This window comes from Tursiops truncatus, chromosome 16, assembly GCF_011762595.2.
Source record: "Tursiops truncatus isolate mTurTru1 chromosome 16, mTurTru1.mat.Y, whole genome shotgun sequence".
Taxonomy (NCBI): Eukaryota; Metazoa; Chordata; class Mammalia; order Artiodactyla; family Delphinidae; genus Tursiops; species Tursiops truncatus.
In genome coordinates this window covers 47,064,907-47,084,089 of record NC_047049.1, presented here as the reverse complement: position 1 = coordinate 47,084,089, position 19,183 = coordinate 47,064,907, and the positions used below count along the sequence as shown (strand labels likewise).

General features: G+C 43.1%; 1 long non-coding RNA gene across 1 annotated transcript; it reads left to right on the top strand.

Annotated features, from left to right (window-relative positions):
• The first annotated feature begins 5,288 nt into the window (after positions 1 to 5,288).
• Positions 5,289 to 18,935, top strand: LOC141276710 (uncharacterized). Its single transcript, XR_012326687.1, has 3 exons — positions 5,289 to 5,326; positions 9,620 to 9,710; positions 18,891 to 18,935. It is a non-coding gene; the product is annotated as an uncharacterized lncRNA (long non-coding RNA).
• Positions 18,936 to 19,183: the final 248 nt, after the last annotated feature.

Sequence of the window (19,183 nt, the reverse complement as noted above, 5' to 3'; positions counted from 1 at the left end):
GGGTCGGGCAGGATCCCAGCAGGAAACAGATGGTATATTTAAATTGGGTAATTTGATGAGGGTTCAATGAAGGGACTGCCTACAAGATGTGGGCCAGGGTTAGGGGAAGCCTTGAGGGGTGGGGCGGTCCTCTGAGCTAGCAGGGCTAAATTATGCTGGGGGAACTCTATCTCTCTTGGTCCGGGGTTCTCAGATGCAGCTGGCGGTGGGGCAGGGTGTGTTGGGGGGGACAGGAGCAGAGCCTTCTATAGAGGATGCAGCAGCCCAGGTGTGCAGCAGGCAGGGAGCCAGGGGAACCAGAGCCCACTTCCCTCCTTCCTCCACCTTCAGTCCCGCCTGGTGCCCCATTGGGTGAACGCAGCTGGAAGGGATGAAGATGTGCACACCTCACATTTAGGCCTGTGCACCTGTGTGACTGTGATGCCTTTCCTCCCCTCAGGAGTGTGAGTTTCACAAGGAAGAAAACTTGCATGTCCTGCTCACTATACAGAGCCTGGGGCATAACTGGCACTCATTACATGTTTCCTGATTGGCAAATAGGTATGGCAGACAGGGGGAGTTGGACCTTCCTGGGAGGTATCATTAAGGAACCCAGTAAGTGACAGCCCCTACGGCCCCTCACTCCCCCAAATGAGAGGCTGCCCTTCTGTCCTCTCTCATCTCCTCACATAACTCGGGAGGTCCCAGATGAGAGGTGCAAGGGGCTGCCCCTGCCTTACTCCAACTCCCATCATCATGGCATGCTCACCCCAGCAACCCTGCCTGGTGAGGGACCATCTACATGGCTTGCCGTTTCCCAAACCTGTGGCTGTTCTCCTGAGATGTTTTGGTTCTCCCCTGTTAACTTCTCCTATGTTCCCTGCTATGGACTGAATGTGTCCCCCTAAAATCCATATGTTGAAGCCCTAACCCCCAATGTGATGGTATTTAGAGGTGAGGACTTTGGGAGGTAATTAGATTTCAATGAGGTCACAGGGTGGCACCCCCATGATGGGCTCAGTGTTCTTACAAGGGGAGACCAAAGCTTATTCTCTCTCCAGTGTGTGAGAACTCAGCAAGAGGACAGGTGTCTGTTAACCAGGAAGAGAGTTTTCACCACAACCCAACCATCCTGATCTTGAACTTCCATGCCTCCAGAACTTCGAGAAATACATGTCTCTTGTTTAAGCGTCCCAGTCCATGGTGTTTTGTTAAAGCAGTCGGAACTGACTAAGACAGCCCCTGACAGCATCCTCTGGGAACCCCGGCTTCCCTGGGCCTGGCCCCTGGCAACAGTCATAAAGTCCCCCTCTTGTCTAGTGCGCACCATCCTAGGATGGGTTGGTGTCCCTGCTGCAAAAGACACTGAATGATCAGACGAATGGCTCTGGCTTCCCACAGAGCAAAAGTTAGTCCAGAAATGACGTCTGCAATTCAGAAAACAGACCTCTCCATCCTCAGGGGAAGCTGCGTGCCCTGATCCTTGAAGCTGTCTCTTCAGATGAAGTGGGGAGAGGCCCGCCAAGTGATAAAAGAGAAGCAGCCTCAGCTCTATTCCATGGCCCAGCTTTGAGCTGAGTGCTGGGGACAGGAGGGGCTCAGCAAAGGCCATGCTAACTGCTTGCTGGGATGGGGAGGCTTAGGGGTGGGGTGGGAGGGAGGAGCTACCTGGGGAAAGTGGTGGCACTTGAGCTAGGCCTCAGGAGGACCAGGCCACTTTCCCAGCACAAGGAAGATTCTGGTGGAGGCCCTGAAGAGAAGCTGTGCCTGCTGAGACCAGCAGACAGGCTCCTTACATGGGTGGACTCAAGGGCATGGCGACCTTGAGGCCCCAGCTCTGGGTAGGTCCCCAGCATCCTTCTGTTGTCCAGCCTCCTCTGGTTTGACTCCCTGTGAGTGATAGCATCAAAGTCTAACACAGGTGTCTTCGACCCCAACTGTCCACTGCAGTCACACAGGAAACTCTAGAAAGAGCTGTTGATCCTGAGACCCCTGCCCCAGAGGTCAGTCAGTATTGACTAGCCTGGGGTGGGGCTGGGAGGTCTGGCAGCTTTAAAACCTCCTCGGTGATTTGAGTGTATAGCTGGGGTTGAGAACCACTAGTCTGAGGACTGTCTCAAAAGGGAGGTGAACTCTTCTTCGAGTGTCCCAGCCTGTTAGGTGGAAGACACCTAAAGTCTATTCTCCCCACCTTGGAAAACAAGGCGCCATCTTGGAGATCTTAATTTTGTGTTTTTCAAGCCAATGATCTTCTGCAGAATCGAGTGCTTGTGGGCTCAGGGAGGAACAAAGGCTGGCACTGGCTTTCCCCACTCCCAGTGGAACATCATCTTGTGGGAGCAGGTGGAACTTCTGCAGGGTTGCTCAGCTGGCCTTGGGAGGGAAGCTTTGACTACACCCATGAGAGCTTTAGAAAAAAGTCGCCGTGAGATATTAAATGTTATCACTTTCAAATTGCCATGATTTTATATATATACATATATATCTTGGAATAATTTGAAAAGCCACTTGAGAGATTATTTGAAGACGTGTGGACAGAGTGTTATGTACAGATATGCACATTGGAAACCACCCACTTCAGCAAGAAGGAAAGGTGGTTATGCTGCATAACAAAACTCAATGGAGAAGACAGTTGGTGACAGGGAGATTATGTATAATGTTAGACCAAAGAAATATAAAGTCCATACGTAAAATATCATCTCAACTGGGTAGACTACAAGGAAATAGGCCACAATTTTCAAATATTTTCAAGTATTGGAGACTTTCAAACATTAGCTCATAGTATTACAAAATGAATTATTATTTTCTTTTCCATGTACTTTAGTATTTCCTAGACTTTACAAGAGGCACGTATTATTTTCATAATCAGAAAAGAAATTATAACAAAAAGTCAATGGAATAGGAAGCTGCTTTTCTCCCTGGAGGCTGGGTTTCTACATTTAGCAAATAAAAAGATAAGATGTTTTGGTTACATTTGAATTTCAGATAAATGCCAAATTTTTACTGGAAATATATCCCAAATATTGCATGAGCCATATTTCAACTAAAAAAGTATTCATTACTTATCTGAAATCAAATTTAACTAGGCATCCTTTTAAATTATCTGGCAGCCCTACCTGGAGGAGAAGGTGAGCAGGCCCAGGCCAGGTGGGGGAAATTTCCAGCAGTGGCTTCTGAGAGCTCCCAGGGTTCCCAAGCTGTGCCTGCCTCTCTGCCAGAGGTGTTGATGGCCACTGTCCATGAAACAGTGACACCCTCTCCCTTGTCCTCTGGTCAATAGTCTCCTTATTTCCTAGACTAAAATACAGCTGCTTCCTTGTATACATCTATCTCATGCAAATCGTGACAATAATGTTTATTTGCGTTGTATGTTTAAATTCTCAATAGGCATCGTAGCCTTAATCACAGGTATGGATGTATTTCTGATGGGTCACCCAGTAAGTGTCAGCTTCTTAGCACATCATTTCTAAGGTCGAGGCTATTCTTAGCCCCATTTCATGGGTGAGGAAACTGATCCTCGGAGAGAAGGGCAAAAACTTGCTCCAGGTCACACAGCTGGAGGACTGCCAAGCTTACTGCCCTACCTCAAGTCTGCACAGGGAAGCATTTCTCTGCAACGGGCTACATCACTTCACCATTTTATAGTTTATTCTCTGAAGCAACCTTGTAAGGCAACTATTGGGAAGGGAAAGCTAAGGCTCCCTGAGTTCCCTCTGCATCCCAGCACAGTTGGATTCCATCGGTCTCTTATCTTTCTCCCGTCTTCCCTCTCTCTTCCCCTCCCTCCTTTTTCTCCCCCTCCCTTCCTTCTCTCCCTCTCCTTCCCTCTCTTTCCTTTTCTCTGCTCCCCCCTCCATCTTTCCCCCTTCCCACAACCAGCTGCAATGAAAGCATTTGGAATCTTCGAGGTCCACTAGATTCCTCTCACATGCTCTGAGATCTCAGGCAAATCACCAGAGCTCCCTACTTCAGTGTTCTCAGCTGTAGAACAGGAAGAACAGTCCCAGGCACGTAAGCTTGGTGCTCAGTGGAAAAACCACCCCACTGGGTTTCTGACATTTCTAGGTAGTTTTCAGGTGGGTTACAGTGAATAGTTCTTCAAAAGCAAATTTTTCCCCACTATCCATGGCTTTAACTGCTGATAAATAAACCAAATTAAATCAAACAAAGCTATGCATTGTGTCTTTGAATTTCTGGCTTGATTTCCTACCCATCTTACTTTGCCAGAAAGAACCAAGATCAAGATTTTTAAGGAAAACCCCTACCTATACCCAATTGTCCTTATTTCTTGGTGAGATCTTTACACTGAGAAGTCTTGCTATGAAGAAATTGCTTCTCATTTTTCTTATCCTCTCAGTCCCTTCAAAGTCTTTCACCAAACCAGGTCCTGAAACTTTCTTGGAAATCCAGAAAATTAAGTGAAACAAGAGCACCGTAGAAACCTAAGAATATATTAAATGGTCTGGCACAAATTAATGAAAACCTCTTTGCTTGAAAAAGAAAAATAAAGATTCAGTTCATTTAAACAAGGAGAGCTCTGTGGAGAGAGCATACATTTTCCATTTGCCTTCAACACCTCCAAATGTCCTGAGCAGAGGGTGAGAAGCCAGCACACACATGCCATCTACATGTGTGGGGTGAGGGGGAGGGATGCCCAGCGTGGGGCTGAATCCTCCCAGAAGTGGTGAGCGATAGAGAAGGAGGAAACAGGCATTGAAAGGTCCAATGACTGGCCCAGAGTCACTCAGCCAGTGAGTCGTGTTGCTGGACCCAACCCCTGGGCACTGAGCTTTCCATCACATGACTCCGCCTCTAAAGTGGAATGAAGGATGGCTGCTTCAAGGTCAGAACTGACTGCGTGAACCTGCAGTTGGCTGTGGACCTGCCATTTGGGCTCCCCCTCATTGCTCTGGGGAAGCCCCTGAAGACTTCCCATCATCTTCATCCTTGGGCCCCCACTCTATTCCTATCTGCCCCTCTCAGGACCAATTACATATATTTTCCAGCTTCAGCATGAGGGAGACTGCAAAGATCATAGATCCCAACCAAAATGAACTGTGTTTGAATGACTCACAAAACCGTGGTGAACTGGAGCAAGTTATTTGACCCATAGGACTTAGTTTCCTCATCTGCAAAGTGTGTACATTAATTGTCACTCCCAGGGTTGTTGGAAAGATAAACTACACACTGAGAATGCTGAATAACCTCTTCTTGTTCCATTGCAGACTCCATCCTCCATCTCCTCCCACCCTCAAAGTGCTCCAGATCAAGAGCCCTGAATGGTTGAGAAAATGATTGTGAAGAAAGCTAGCATGCAGAGGCCAACAGCATCCCTCTCTCAGCACAGGTAATACATCTCTAGTCCTAAGAATCAGCCTTGAGCGAAAATATGTGTAAGGTGGGGTGATGGGCAGGGATTTTTGGTCTCTTCCCAGGGTCAGGGAGAGGTCCAAGTCAGGCTCTTCTCACAATCAGGGGTCAGCTCCATTAACCAGGCGAATGCTTCTTGGGGCTCAAGTACACACTAGGAAGATCTTGGAAAAGTGAAACCCCGGTGATATCCAGGGATGATGGTGTGGCCAATTCAGGTGACAGATATCCAAAGCTCTATGCAGAACGGCAGAGGGGCTTGGGACTGTTCCCTAGCCCCAGCAGAAGGAAATGCCCATGTCAGGCGTCCTGTGTCCATGCTCCTGCCGCTGGCCTGGCTTCCCATCCAGTCTGCAGCCTTCTGCCAAGGACTGAAGTCACAGTCACCTCCTCTTCCAAGACCCGCTCTGTGTCTGTGCCAGGATTTGGGCATTAGCTGCCTTTCACTTATTTGGAGGGGATGGATCATGGCAGGGTCATGCTAACTGTCATTTAGAGATTATTTTTGGACACAGAAACCTCTTTAGCAGCAGGCATTGGCGGTTACTCAGCGACTAGGGGAGTGAGACTCTTGGATACTCCAAGCAAACCTGCCCAGGGGAGGTTCTCATCAAATGGCGCTCTGGGGACTGCGTTTACAGACTCACCTCTGGAATTCCCTGCGGCGAGCGTGCCGAAGCTCCAGCCAGGATGGGGCCTGCCCTGCTTGGGCAGGACTCACCCTCCTTTATGTTGGGATAGTGTTCAGGGGTGCACTGATGGGAGGAAATGGAGCAGCAACCAGAAACACCTACTGCCTCAGAGGAGAACCTGACCCTAAACGTTTCAAAAGTCCGGTTCTTTTTCAGTCCTTTGCTGCCAAGCACTGACTGGCCCTGGGCCCCTGTGGCTAGTTCCCATACGCTTTGTGTGTTTCCATCTTCATAAAGAGAGCCTTAGTTACAGGCTTTCAAAGATGCTCTGAGGCCTACTGCACACCTCAGTTCGACCTTGCGGGCATTGCATGGGGCACGCTCACGGCAGATGTTGATGGGTAATGAAGACCCCTAGGGAAGAGTCTCTTCAGACTGAAGAAGAGGCCTTTATTCTTTCCAACCTTCGAGGAGTTTTAAACTTTAAGGGGCTCTTAGAGATAATGTAAGCCGGTGACTGTCTAACGTTTTTGACTGACTCCACCATAAGAATTACACTACATAGCTGTGTTAGTTTGCTAGGGCTGCCATAACAAAATGCCACACTGGGGGCTTTATGGGCAGAAATTTGTTTTCTTCCTTCCATATTCTTTGCTGTTATTTTTCTAATTTCATATTTTGGATGTTTAAGTCATTAATTTTGAGCCTTCTTTTCTACCATAAGTATTTCAGGCTATAAATTTTCCTCTAAGTACCATGAAGGTCATACACAGTATTTTTAATTATATTCGCTTATAAATATTTTCTCATTTTTACCTTTATTTTTCTTCCCATGAATTCTTTACAAATATGTCTTTATAATTTTAAAATATATTTTAAGTTATCTTTTTTGTCTTTATTTCTAACTTAATTACATTGTGAGCTGAATATGGGGTCTATATGATACAAATTTTTTGAAGTTTGTTGAGGATAGCTCTATTATCAATATGTGGTCAGATTTTATAAATGTTTCCTATGTGAGAAAAGTGTACATTCCCTATTTGTTAGGTATGATAGCTGCTTGTTGTATCAATTATTTAAAAGATGTGTTAAAGTATTCCTTTAATAAGGTAGATTAGTCCATTTCTCATGGTTCTGCCAATTCTTGCTTTGTATATATTTGAGGTTGCTATTGGTAGTATGTAAGTTAAGAATTTTCTCTTCAGGTTTTCCTTTCCCTAACACATTTTATTCCATTTTTAATTTAAATATTCTGTGTCTTTAGGTTTTACAGTTATCTGTTATAAACATTATTTGGTTGGATTTGTGTTTTCTTTTTCTCAGACTGATGCTCCTCATATTTTAAGCAAGATTTTTGTCCATGTATATCTAGTACTATTAGGATTTATGCCTGCAATCTTACTATGCAATTTCTATTTATCTCGTTCTTTTTTCTCTTTTGTGTTCTCCTTTTGTGCCTTACTTTGGATGGAATGCCTTAAAATCTGATTCCACTGTCTTCACTCTACTTCTTGTAAGGGTATACACTCTCTGTCTTCTCTATTAATGGTCACCTTAGCTATTTCAATATGCATATTTAAGAATGTCTAAAGTTTATTAATATCTTTATGTCATCTAAAATGATATCCTTAATTCACTTCTTCTGGGTTTACTACTTGCGAGAAGAAGATTTACTGTGAAGCTAATGAAACATGAGTTTTAGTACTCTTCACTGTATGAGCTCTTTCCAAGATGCTGAGCCTCATTTTGTTTTTAAAATTTAGTATTCTCTTTTTTATTTAGTATTTATTCCAATAACTTTAGTATTTATTCTAATAAATCATAACAAATTTAGTATTATTCTGTGCTAGCTCAGCATTACATCTGAAAAGATGTTTCTTGAATTGTATCTATTGTTTTGCCTCATTGAGGAGATTGATTCAGGGGATCTAAATGACGGCACTGCCACGGCAGGGACTAAGATTGTGAAACTTGCACAAAGACCTCTGGGTCCCCAGAAGTCTCCAGGCACGAATCAGGCTGAGAAAGCTACTCTGCTGCAAACATGGCCATTTCTTATAGAAAAGGAAGAATCTCAAAGAGAGTGGGCCCAAGAGCTTGCGAGAGCAGTGAACTAGGAGCCACTTCCAGGAAAAAGAACCAGCCTCTAAAGAGGGATGTCCCTGACCCCACAGCACGGGGTCTGTAGGAGCCCAGCTGGATGGCAGTAGTTGTGATGTGGCTCCATTTCAGTTGCATCCCCTTTTGGTGGAAGTGTCTCCTGCAGTTATTCTGCTTCTGCCTCATCATTGTATCTTAGGGTGGGGATGGGGGCGACTAGTCTTTTTAGTTTGCAAATCCCTGGGAATGACTTTGATGATAAAATCCTTAACTTGGAAGAGCCTGATCCTATAATGAGATGAGCCTTTTGGAGACAGAGGTGAGGCCATTTTGCCAGATGCCCTTGCTCTGGGCTCAGAAATGCCCCTGACTGCAGTCTGGTTCCACTCCCTGGAGTGTCACCAGAATTGTTCTCTGGGGCTCCTGGACCCACTCCTAGTCTGTTTCACATCAAAGGCTGATGGGGACATTGCTGGAAAAAGAAGTTCGCACTGGAGTTTCCTTTTCTTAATGGGTTTTCCTTTTCTTAATATTAAAAGAAATACACAAAATATTAAATATAAATACTTACCCATGGTGCTGTATCATTTTTAATAACTGAACAAAATATTTTTGAGTGGTGACCAAAGTCAATTAACTTGTCTATTTAATTTTAAATATTATGGCCCCTTTTCACATGAACAATTAGAGGAGGCGTTTATGAAAATTGATACGGGTTAAAATAAAAGTCATTTGTGGATTAGGAGGATGGAAATAATATGAATGTGCCCTTCAAGTTCCCATACTCTTGCCAGGGGGCTCTTAATTGTGTTTCTGAGGTTCCAAGCAGCCCATAGGAGGAGGAAAACACGATCATGCAACATGACTTACAGTGCCCTTAGTATAAACAAACTGTGACAGCTACCCAGGAGGCATACTCAGTTTATGCTGCCGGGACTTGAGACTCATGTCCCTTTGGCCTGTAACTGAGCACTCACTGTGCAGGACAGGGGACAGTGTCCTTTATTAGTATCCTCACAGGGACAGCGACTGGAACTTTCCCTGGGTGTATTTGCATTTGCTTTACGTGTGCCTGTGCTCTAACTGTGAAGTATAGGTATATGAAAGGAGCTCGAAGGAAGGGGGCCCAAAGAAGTTGTTCCATGCTGATCTGGCTAAATCCTTCACCCAATCGTCGAGGAATAATATTTGTCTCAATGTAACGTTTAATCATGAAGTGATGATGTTTTCAAGGTTTTACTCTCTGAAGCCTGGAGTGAAGGTGGTCTTCACTGCCTTTTAGTTTAAGAGTAATACCCATACATGTGTGGCCAGACTGAAACCCAGATTCCATCCTGTAGAAGGCTGGACAGCTGTTTGACCATGACACCTGCCTGAAGAGCAAATCACCTGCCTGCCCCTCCACCCCTGCTAAGTTTCATCATGCGCAGATCAGGTTGCTATCTTCTCCCTCACCCCTATCCCCCCGCCCCGTACAGGGAGGTTCCTGAGGGTGAGACCCACACCTGGTTTGTTTACAACCTGTATTGGTTTCTCAGGGCTTCCATAACAAAGCGTCACAAACCGAGTGGCTTAAACAACAAAGATGTATTGTTTCACAGTTCTGGAGGCTAGAAGACTGAAATCAAGGTATGGCCAAGGTTGATTCCAGGCCTCTCTCCTTGGCTTGTAGATGGCCATCTTCATGTTCACATGGCATTTTCCCTATAGGTATGTCTGTCTCTAAATTTCGCCTTTTTATAAGGATAGCAGTCACATTAGGGCCCATTCTAATGACCTTACCTTAACTGATGACCTCTGTAAAGTCCTTATCCAAATAAGGTCTTATTCTGAGGTGCTTGGAGTTAGGACTTCAACATATGAATTTTGGGGGGACATAATTCAACCATGGCATCTCCTAACAATGTCAGGCACAAAAGCAAACTAGAAGAATATTTGGAGAATTAATGATTGAAGACATGAATTGGGATTTACTTTATCAAGAGACAAAGTGCATTAAAGGCCCAGGATTTTCTGTTATAGTAATAATTCTAGGCTGGAAAATCTAAAATAGGTGTTACTAAATGCTCACATTAGTCATAAAAGCCTTAGTAAATCTTAGAAAAGGACGTCTCACTTTCAGTTACGTGATTTCCTGAGGAACACTCCAAGAGCAAGTAGTTATAAAAAGTACCTCTAAGTAAATGAACGAGTTGACCCTACGCAGGGTCATTATCCAAATGCATCCAGCTGAATAATAGGAAACCTTCCAAAAGTGATGACTTGAGTTTCAAATGGCTAGTCCTGATCTGGCACTCATGAGATGCCTGGTTGGCTATCTGGCCTCGTGACTTTAAAATGAGCACACCTGCTCTGAGCCAACACTCAGCTCTCTGCCCTCTACACCACTGAGTCAGGGAGGCTCTCAGTGGGGAGGCCGTCTTTATTTCCCTTCTCCCCCTCCAAAAATGGCTGTGCTTACGTTTTCCTGATTAAAATGGTAATGAATTGTAAAGAAGATGTCTAACGATTCTGAGAGTTAAAAAGAAAAATTTCCTCAAAACTTCTAGAAGTCTGTGATAGCAACTATAGCAATTAGGTTTATATAATCCCAAACACTTTCAAAATACATATTTACGTTTAATATATGACGGATATTCACCCAAATGGGATCCTACAAAACACACTGTTTCATCAGTTGAATTTTTTTTTGAGCATTCAAATATTTATTGAGTTGATATAATCCTCACCAGAGGCATACTTTATTTTTAATCGATAAAAATACAAAGATTTTTCTAAACTGGTGATAAAGAAAATCTTCCAAAGCAGCAAAAATTCAAATCAAAAGAAAAACAGAACCCATTTCCCTATTGACTCCAGTTTGCAATCTGCTTTTAGCATCAACCTTGTCCCAGAAGAGGGGACATATGTATACGTATAGCTGATTTACTTTGCTGTACAGCAGAAACGAACACAACATTGTAAAGCAACTATACTCCAATGAAAATTTAAAAATAAGTAAATAAATTTAAAGCATAAACTTTAGAATAAGGATCTAAGCATAGTTATATATTTTGAGTACCACATAGATTATAAACTATACAGATAGACAATAATAAGGAAAATAAAGTAAGTTACTTTATTTTATAGAGCTGCCTTACATAAAGTAATGCTATCATAAACATGAAATCCTAAAAAACATCATCAAGTTTAAACTTTCTACCATCACTTGAATTTTGAACTTAGTAAAGCACGGCCATGAATCCACGCAGAGCTCCAGCAGCCTGCGCGGCACCACTGCAGGATGTAGCTCTCCCTACTGCCCCAGCTCTTTGCTGAAGACATGCACCACTCCTGATTTTTTGCTACTATAAGTATCATTTAATAAAATTCCCCATATGTACACATTTTTATGATCACTGGATCATTTCCAAAGGTGAAACACCCTGAAGCAGAATTACCTTGTCAAAATAAACGCGTGTCATCCTAAAGATTTTTTAAAATATCCTTCAAAAATATTGGGTCCATCTTCACTCTCATCAGTAGAGCATGAAGTGGTGTTTACCCACATCTTACACAACACTGGACATGATTCTTTTAAAATTTTGCCAATTTGATGGACAAAACTGATAACTTACAAATAACAAAACCCACTCAAGACTAGCATCGAAACCTCCTACAGTTGGGTGGGGTTTTTTTCTTTCCTCGTGCCCTGGGTCTTGGTTCAGAGGCTTGGGACTGTCAGGACCAAGGTGTCTGAAACTCTTGTGGCCTTTCCTAACTGGAAGCAGACAATCTTGCTTTCTGAGAGGGAGGAAGAAGATGAGACAAGAAAGAAGGTGCAGCGCTTAGAGCAGGAAAGCAAAACTTGCCAGAAAGCCCCTGTAGGTGTCTGCTTTTGCCTCACTGGCCATTTAAAAGAATTCTTTTTTCCCAGCATCCTATAGCCAAAGGTGATCATGTGGCCCTGTAACTTTAGCAGATGTTGTTAGCTTCCTGTCTATTGACCATTCTTAACTTCCTAATAATATTCGTTGAATTTTTGCTTAGTCTAGTTTTTTTCTGATGGACTTTTAGGGGCCTTTAGGGGAGACCCCTGAGTTACCTTATATTAAAGCCCCGTAGACTTGAGCACACAGAGACTTCACAGTTCTTGGAATTTGGTTGGCTGCCAGCCAAGAACTTAGGAAAACATAAATACTACTTCTTGAATACTTATCATATGCCAAGCACTTTTCCAAATGCTTTACATATATTAACACATTTCACCTCATAACTGCCTTATGAGGTAGATACTATTATGATACCCATTTAACTGATGAGGAAATTGAAGTGCAGAGTGGTTAAGTAATTTGCCCAAAGCCACACAGTCAGAAAATTAGAAGCAGGGAGCTGGGATTTGAAGGCAGGCAGGCTGCTTTCTGGCCTTGTATTCTACTGAACCGTATCAGTGAGTCATAAGTGACTTTCGCTATCATATCTTAATTATGTGATGAGAAGTGTTAAAAAGCAAACAAAATATACAAACATTTTAAGCCTATACCCTAAAGGGAAAGGTGACAGCTGTCTGAAGCGGGACGCTACAGGAAAGACGGTATATGCCTCATTTCTCATCAGTGTCGATCAGGTTAAAAGCATAACCATCTTCTTCCTCATTCATTCTGTGTTTGTGGAAACTTCATGGTGATCAAAGCAGTCTTGGGGCCAAGGGGGAGCCCTGCTGTAAACCGAACTTCTGTGAGGAGCCCTGCTTTCCTCTCCAGCCCAGGGCTGTCGACACGGAGTCTGGGGGTTTTGTTTGATTCTCCTTTGAAGAAATACTTACACTGTGCAATCACCTGGCCTGGTGAAAAGACGGAAACCCAAAGGACCCAGTTTCAAGGTCACTGGAACCTGAGGGACCTCAGTTTCTACACCTATAAACTAAGGCTAGTTTGGATTCTTTGGCAGGAATTAGTTTATAAAATCAGCGGATTCCATGTAGCCCCAGATGTGCTGTGATTACAGACACAGTGAGGTTGGTTTTTTCTCACAAAAGAGAAGAAGTCTTTGGTCTTTGCCCAGAGCCAAGGTGGCAACTCCAGAAGCCAAGTTTAACTTCATTTCACTATTCAGAGCCTTCTTTGTCCCAAAAATTTCATGTCAGATATTCCTCATTTAACAGTTAAAAAGTGCATTTTGGGCCTCAGAGGGAACTTCAGAAATGTGTATAATGCTCCCATGTTCCATGAAAAGTTACAGTCCCAGGAGAACTGAGTGTGGCTTTCCCTTTTATCTGTCTCACCAGACCTCCTTCCAGCTTCTCTAGTTCCTTTCCTATTAGAAACTCACATGCCCTGTGTTCCCAAAGTGTATCAGTCAGGATAGGCTAAATTTTGCTGCAATAACAAATCATCTAAAAAATCTCAGTCAGTTTCTCACTCTTATGAAGTTTGCTGTAGATCTAGGTGGCTCTCTAGGGCAGCTCTCCTCTGTATTTAGCAGATCACATGGTTTCCTTCTTTTGGCCTCTCCATCTCAACACTCTTCACGGTTGCAGATGAAGAAAGAGTCAGAAGATCAAACATCTGTAGTTAACTGCTTTGCCTCAAAGTTTGGCCCATCATTTTCATTTCCATTTCTTTGGTATGAACTAGTTACATGGCCATATCTAACTCCAAGGAATAGAACTTACAATTCTCTGTGTATGTGAAATTAGAGGAGAACAAGATACTGGCAAACATTAATTTTGTTGACCGTATAGACCCAAACTCTCTTGATTAGATAAAGAGTTCGATCTGGCTAACCTGGGAGCTTTTATCTTTCGGTTGGCCAGACTCAGGATTATGGAGTGTTGGTGAGAAATGAATTGAAGGCCACTAGTTTAACTTATCCTAAGTTAGGATCCTTGGTATCAATCCTAACAAATGACTATCAAGCCTCTCTTTGGGGCTTCCCTGGTGGCGCAGTGGTTGAGAGTCCGCCTGCCGATGCAGGGGACGCGGGTTCGTGCCCCGGTCCGGGAGGATCCCACGTGCCGCAGAGCGGCTGGGCCTGTGAGCCATGGCCGCTGAGCCTGCGCGTCCGGAGCCTGTGCTCTGCAACGGGAGAGGCCGCAGCGGTGAGAGGCCCGCGTACCGCAAAAAAAAAAAAAAAAAAAAAAAAGCCCCTCTTTGGCCACTTCCAATGTTGGCGTCTCACTACTTCATGAGCCTGAAAATTCCATGCTGAGACAGCCCGATTGGAAAATTCTTTCTTGCTCTATACCTGTGTTCTTGGCATAGCCAATTCCCAGGATTACTCTCTGCCCTTAAATGGAGCTGGCTCTGTCCACGTACTCTCTTCCAAGACCATTCAAATGACTGAGGCCATCAGCATGTCTCCTTTCAGTCCAGGCTACATAGCCTCAGGTACCTCCAATGCCACTGACATGGCCTTCATTTCTCACTGTACTGATCGCCACTCTCTGTATCACTTCCTTTTAGTGAGGAGCTCAGAAGCAATAGTCTTACCATTGCCAAATAAGGTCATCACTGCTCTTTTCTGGACTCTGCACAATTCTAGCAATGCCACCTGAGACAACATTAGTTTTCCCAGCAGACACATCACACTCTGAGCTTATATTCCATCTGGACCTATTGGGAATTGAAGCCCAAGACTTATCCAGGGTTCTGTCCAGTAGGCAAAAATAGATGAAAATTGAAACAAAAAGCCTTTATTAGTGGTTGGGCATGCATCCCAAGATTGACAAAAGGCAGGCGTCTGTGATCTAAACTGGAACAGAGAATTCGTTTTGGTTCTCCAAGGCTGAAGGGTGACCTCAACTCTCTCCATCTGCACTGAAGACAACTAGGAAAGAGCGTGAGGCTGACTTAACTCACTCATTCATTTTAAGATAAAGAAGCTGAAACATGTACAGGTGTGTACACACACACACATACACACACACACTGCAAGATGGCCAGGTGTCCTTACAGAAGACAAGTTCTGGGGCCTGACTGTCTATACTTCAACAGGAGAGAAGGAACATAGATTTCTGGCTCTTCTACAGGCCATGAAGCAGATTGTAAAAGAAATGAGTAAAGAAGACAAAGTGGCCTTGCCCACTGGTTAAAGGCTCTCAGTGGATATACTTTATTTCATCTTGAGACCATTCCCCAATATAATAGGATCATTTCGAATCATGATTTGATGATCCATCAGGCTAAGTACTTTGTGTTATTTGCTTCTGTGTTATCTAAGTTACTTAGCAGGAAAGGAACTATTACAGAGAAACGAGACATGCATCTTAATATTTCTAACCAGGTTGATACTCCCTGAGTGTCATTTTAGCTATGTATTAATATTAATCTTTATTGTGTCAAGTTATTAGGATTTTGAGATTATTTATAATCACAGCATAACCTAGGCTATCCTCACTAGTAGTCTTTTTAAGACATAAATGTGAACAAAATCATTAATATGTAAAAATGGTCATACAATTATAAATTCCCTGCATTGAAAAGAAATTTTTATCTTTATTTATAATATTCCTAAGGTTTCATTTTTATACCCACATAGGGTTTCAGTAATTCTATCGGATACTAATAATCTTAAGAGACCCTAAACTACACGTACACACAGCATTCTGATCTAGGACATGTTTGTGTAGTCTAAAGTGATCTAAACCAAATCACTGGCTGAGTTCCTTTTGATAATGAACTTCTATTTGTTATATCCAGACTTCTAAGTCCCTTCCTTTCAAAATCTAAATTCAAAGATTTAATTTTTTGAAACTTGGTGTCATTCCCAGAAATGATGTATTTCTGAAACTTTCTTATGGTTGGCAATACCTAAGCTATTGTCCTGTCATTATGATAAATTGGCCTAGTCTATAGATATTAATTGGAAACTTATGCATGCCTTATCAATATTGCATTATAATTAGTAGAGCCATCTCAAGGTTCCATACGCTAAGATGAGAGATGGGGGTGTATGCAACATTTGGCTAATTAATCATCTTGGAACACTCTGTGGGATTCTCGGTTTAATTGCTTGCTGTGTAGGACCACAAAAGCAATCAATTGCTTGATTTTTCCTCCATCTGCTTATTACGTGATGCAGAACCCATGTTTGGGGAATTATTTTAGTTTATTTATAGTTCCCTGTGTTTATTCTTTCTTATCTACAGAGAGAGTGAGAAATATAATTCTGTACTTTGTAAATATCACAGAAAACTACAAATACTTTTCTACTCATTAAAAGCAATAAAAGTAAACAAATCCTAATATATAGGTTCTTTTTTTGCATACATTTATGTTAGCTTTCCTCTTTTGAGTATTGCTGTGAATTCATGGTCTTCACAAAATCAACCTGTTTAAGGTAATTTTCATTATTATTTTCTTTTTTATGCTCAGCTTGGTGGATGTGATCTCTTCAAAGTTGTTCCTTTGTCCTTTCAACTGTGATCTTACTGTCATGTTTTGAAAGCAAACTTATTTATCCTCATTACCAACATCTTCCATATTCATTAAAACTTTTCCTGCCCTAAGATTTGAGGACAAGGGTCCTGATGCCTCTTGGTGGAAATTAGTATTGAAAAGCCAAATCTGGACTTAATGGTAAACAGGAGCTGTGGCAGCCCTTGCAGCTGCCTAAACTGTATCCTTTCTCACCTTCCTCTTTAGGACTCTGCATTCAGGGGACAGTGGGCTCAGCTAGACATATTTACCCTCACAGATTTGCAGCTGAAGATGGCCCAGCCTGGACTGGTCTGGGCCACCATCATCTCCTGCCTGGATTATTGAAATAGAATTGTTTCCTCCTGGCTTCCCTAAACTCAATTTTTCTCATGCAGAGTAATTTTTTCACAATGCAAGACAGGTCATATGGGTCTTCTGTCAAGAATCTCAATGGTCTCCATCCTACAAAACCAGAGTAACATCTGCACAATGGCTTCCAAAGCCCTGTGTCATCAGAGCCTCACTACCTGTCTGACCTTCTCGCCATCATCTTCCCTCTTGCTCGCTTTCCTCCGTAACAACTGGTTTCTTTGCTGCTGGTCCTTGACAGCCCAGCATGTTGCTGCCACAGGACTTTTGCACTTGCCATCCCTCTGAAGGGACCTGCTGAGATGCTCTCCTCCTAGCATCTCCCAGCTGAATGTCCTCTCTAAAGAGGTCCTCGCATTCTCCCTCCTCTCCTTCTCCCTCAGCCTGCTGTGTGTGCTTATAAAACACATCACCATTCATTTGTTGCTGCTTCCCCCAGGTAGATGCTGAGCCTCAAGATGATAAAGACATGTCTGATTTGTTCCCTGCCCTGTCCCCAACCTTGAGGACAATTAATATCTGGTGCATAATAGGTGTTCCATAAATATTTGTTAAATTGATGAATAAAGCTTTGGCACTCAATGTTTTTGCATTGGAGGTACGCTTTGAAAATTCAACAGTACTAAGAGTAATCCTCTCACCGTGCTCTGGGTTTTGTCACTCTTTTGCCAAGACTCTGCCATGGCTTCCATTTCTACAAAGTAAGAGAAGCATCTGTACAGAGTCCTACAAAGTCCTGCAAGATCTGAAGAGTGAAAGCATTCTCAAACATAAAAAAACTAAATGCCATTCCTAATTTCCCCCAAGTATCCACTTCACTGTTCTTCAGCAAAGCAGCAGTGTGTGGGGAAGCCTTTCCATGTCCTGTGGGACTTGCATGGTTCTCCTAAACGATTAATACAATAAGCGAGGTACAGGCTGACTCACTCCAGACCGCACATCTTATACTCATAGCACCCTGTACATGTCCTGCATCTCGGTTAAGACAATCCCCATGTGCTGGTCCTGCAAGCTCTGGTGCCTTAGCAGAGAAACACCCACATGGAGAATGACCCACAGGCAATGCTCACCATCTGTTTTACTGTCTTGGTCTCCTTTTACAAAAGTCCAGGGAGAACAGCATGACCAGAGCGTGCAAGTGAGAAAAAGCTCAGCTTGATTTCTTTCTTTTATTTTGTCCAACAACTGATGGGGACTTGTTGGAGGGGCTGATATTCCTGCTTAGTATTAGGGAGAGCTGACCAGCAAAGACTCCTAATGGAATAGGGAGATTTTAGGTGGCAGTGGGTTCCCCATCTCAGCAGGTATTCAAGTACAAACTGAAGGACAGATTACAAAGGCTGCTGGAAGAAGATTCACCAAGAGCAGGACATGCCATATGCTCAATCAGCTTCCGTTCCTAGACCCCAGGTTTATCGAGACCCCCTCCTTTTGTGCTCCATTGGCTGAGCTAAATGGTAGTGCTGTCCTTCAAGAAATCCCAGAAAAACCAAAGACCGACCCAATCACCGTGGGTGCTCTCATAAATGAGAGATAACCTCATGTCTTCCACAAACTCATTTGTTGACAGCGATGGTACAACGTGGAGGGAAGCTAGAGAAACGTACCTCTTGATCACATTACATCAGCATCACAAGATGCATTCGAGGTTAGGCTGCTCTCCAAACCAATAAAATGATCTTTTTGATCTTTCCATCATTTCTGAAGAATGCCTCTCTTCCCTTCGCTTATTCTAGAGGATTGATATTAAAATGTTCTTTTTGGCATTTGCTGGCATACGTGCCTTCCAGATGTTACCCAAAGGTCCCAGACCGGTTTAAATGACAGGCAAGACTCAAATAAGTCAAACAACTTTGAAAAGAGACTAAATTGCTGGTGAGTCTACCCTGTGTCTTAAACAGGGTTTTATTTACTAAAGGCAGCAAAGGCAGGTTTAGCCTGTCCTCAACTCTCTACTGGCCAAAAATACTATTTACATTTAAAGAAAAATAATCAAATGCTTTTTTTTTTCGGTGCTTACACTATTTTTCCTTCTGTTTAGACTGAGGTCAGTTCATCCCTGTTTTCGGCCAACCTCGACATCCCCAACCTCGTGGGCTCATCTTTAATTAAAGAATAAGACCAGTGGCATTTTTAATTTCTTTAAAATTGTTCAATAAACAAACACACTTTTCAACATCCAGCATTCTATCATTATTTATCCTTAGATGTTCTGTGTTCCTTCCTTCTTATTACACGCCTTTAAAGAAATTACCACCATCCCCCTGCCTCCTTTTAAACCTGACATTCATTCCACTTGGATGGGATGGAGATCCTGAGTTGAAAAACAGTATC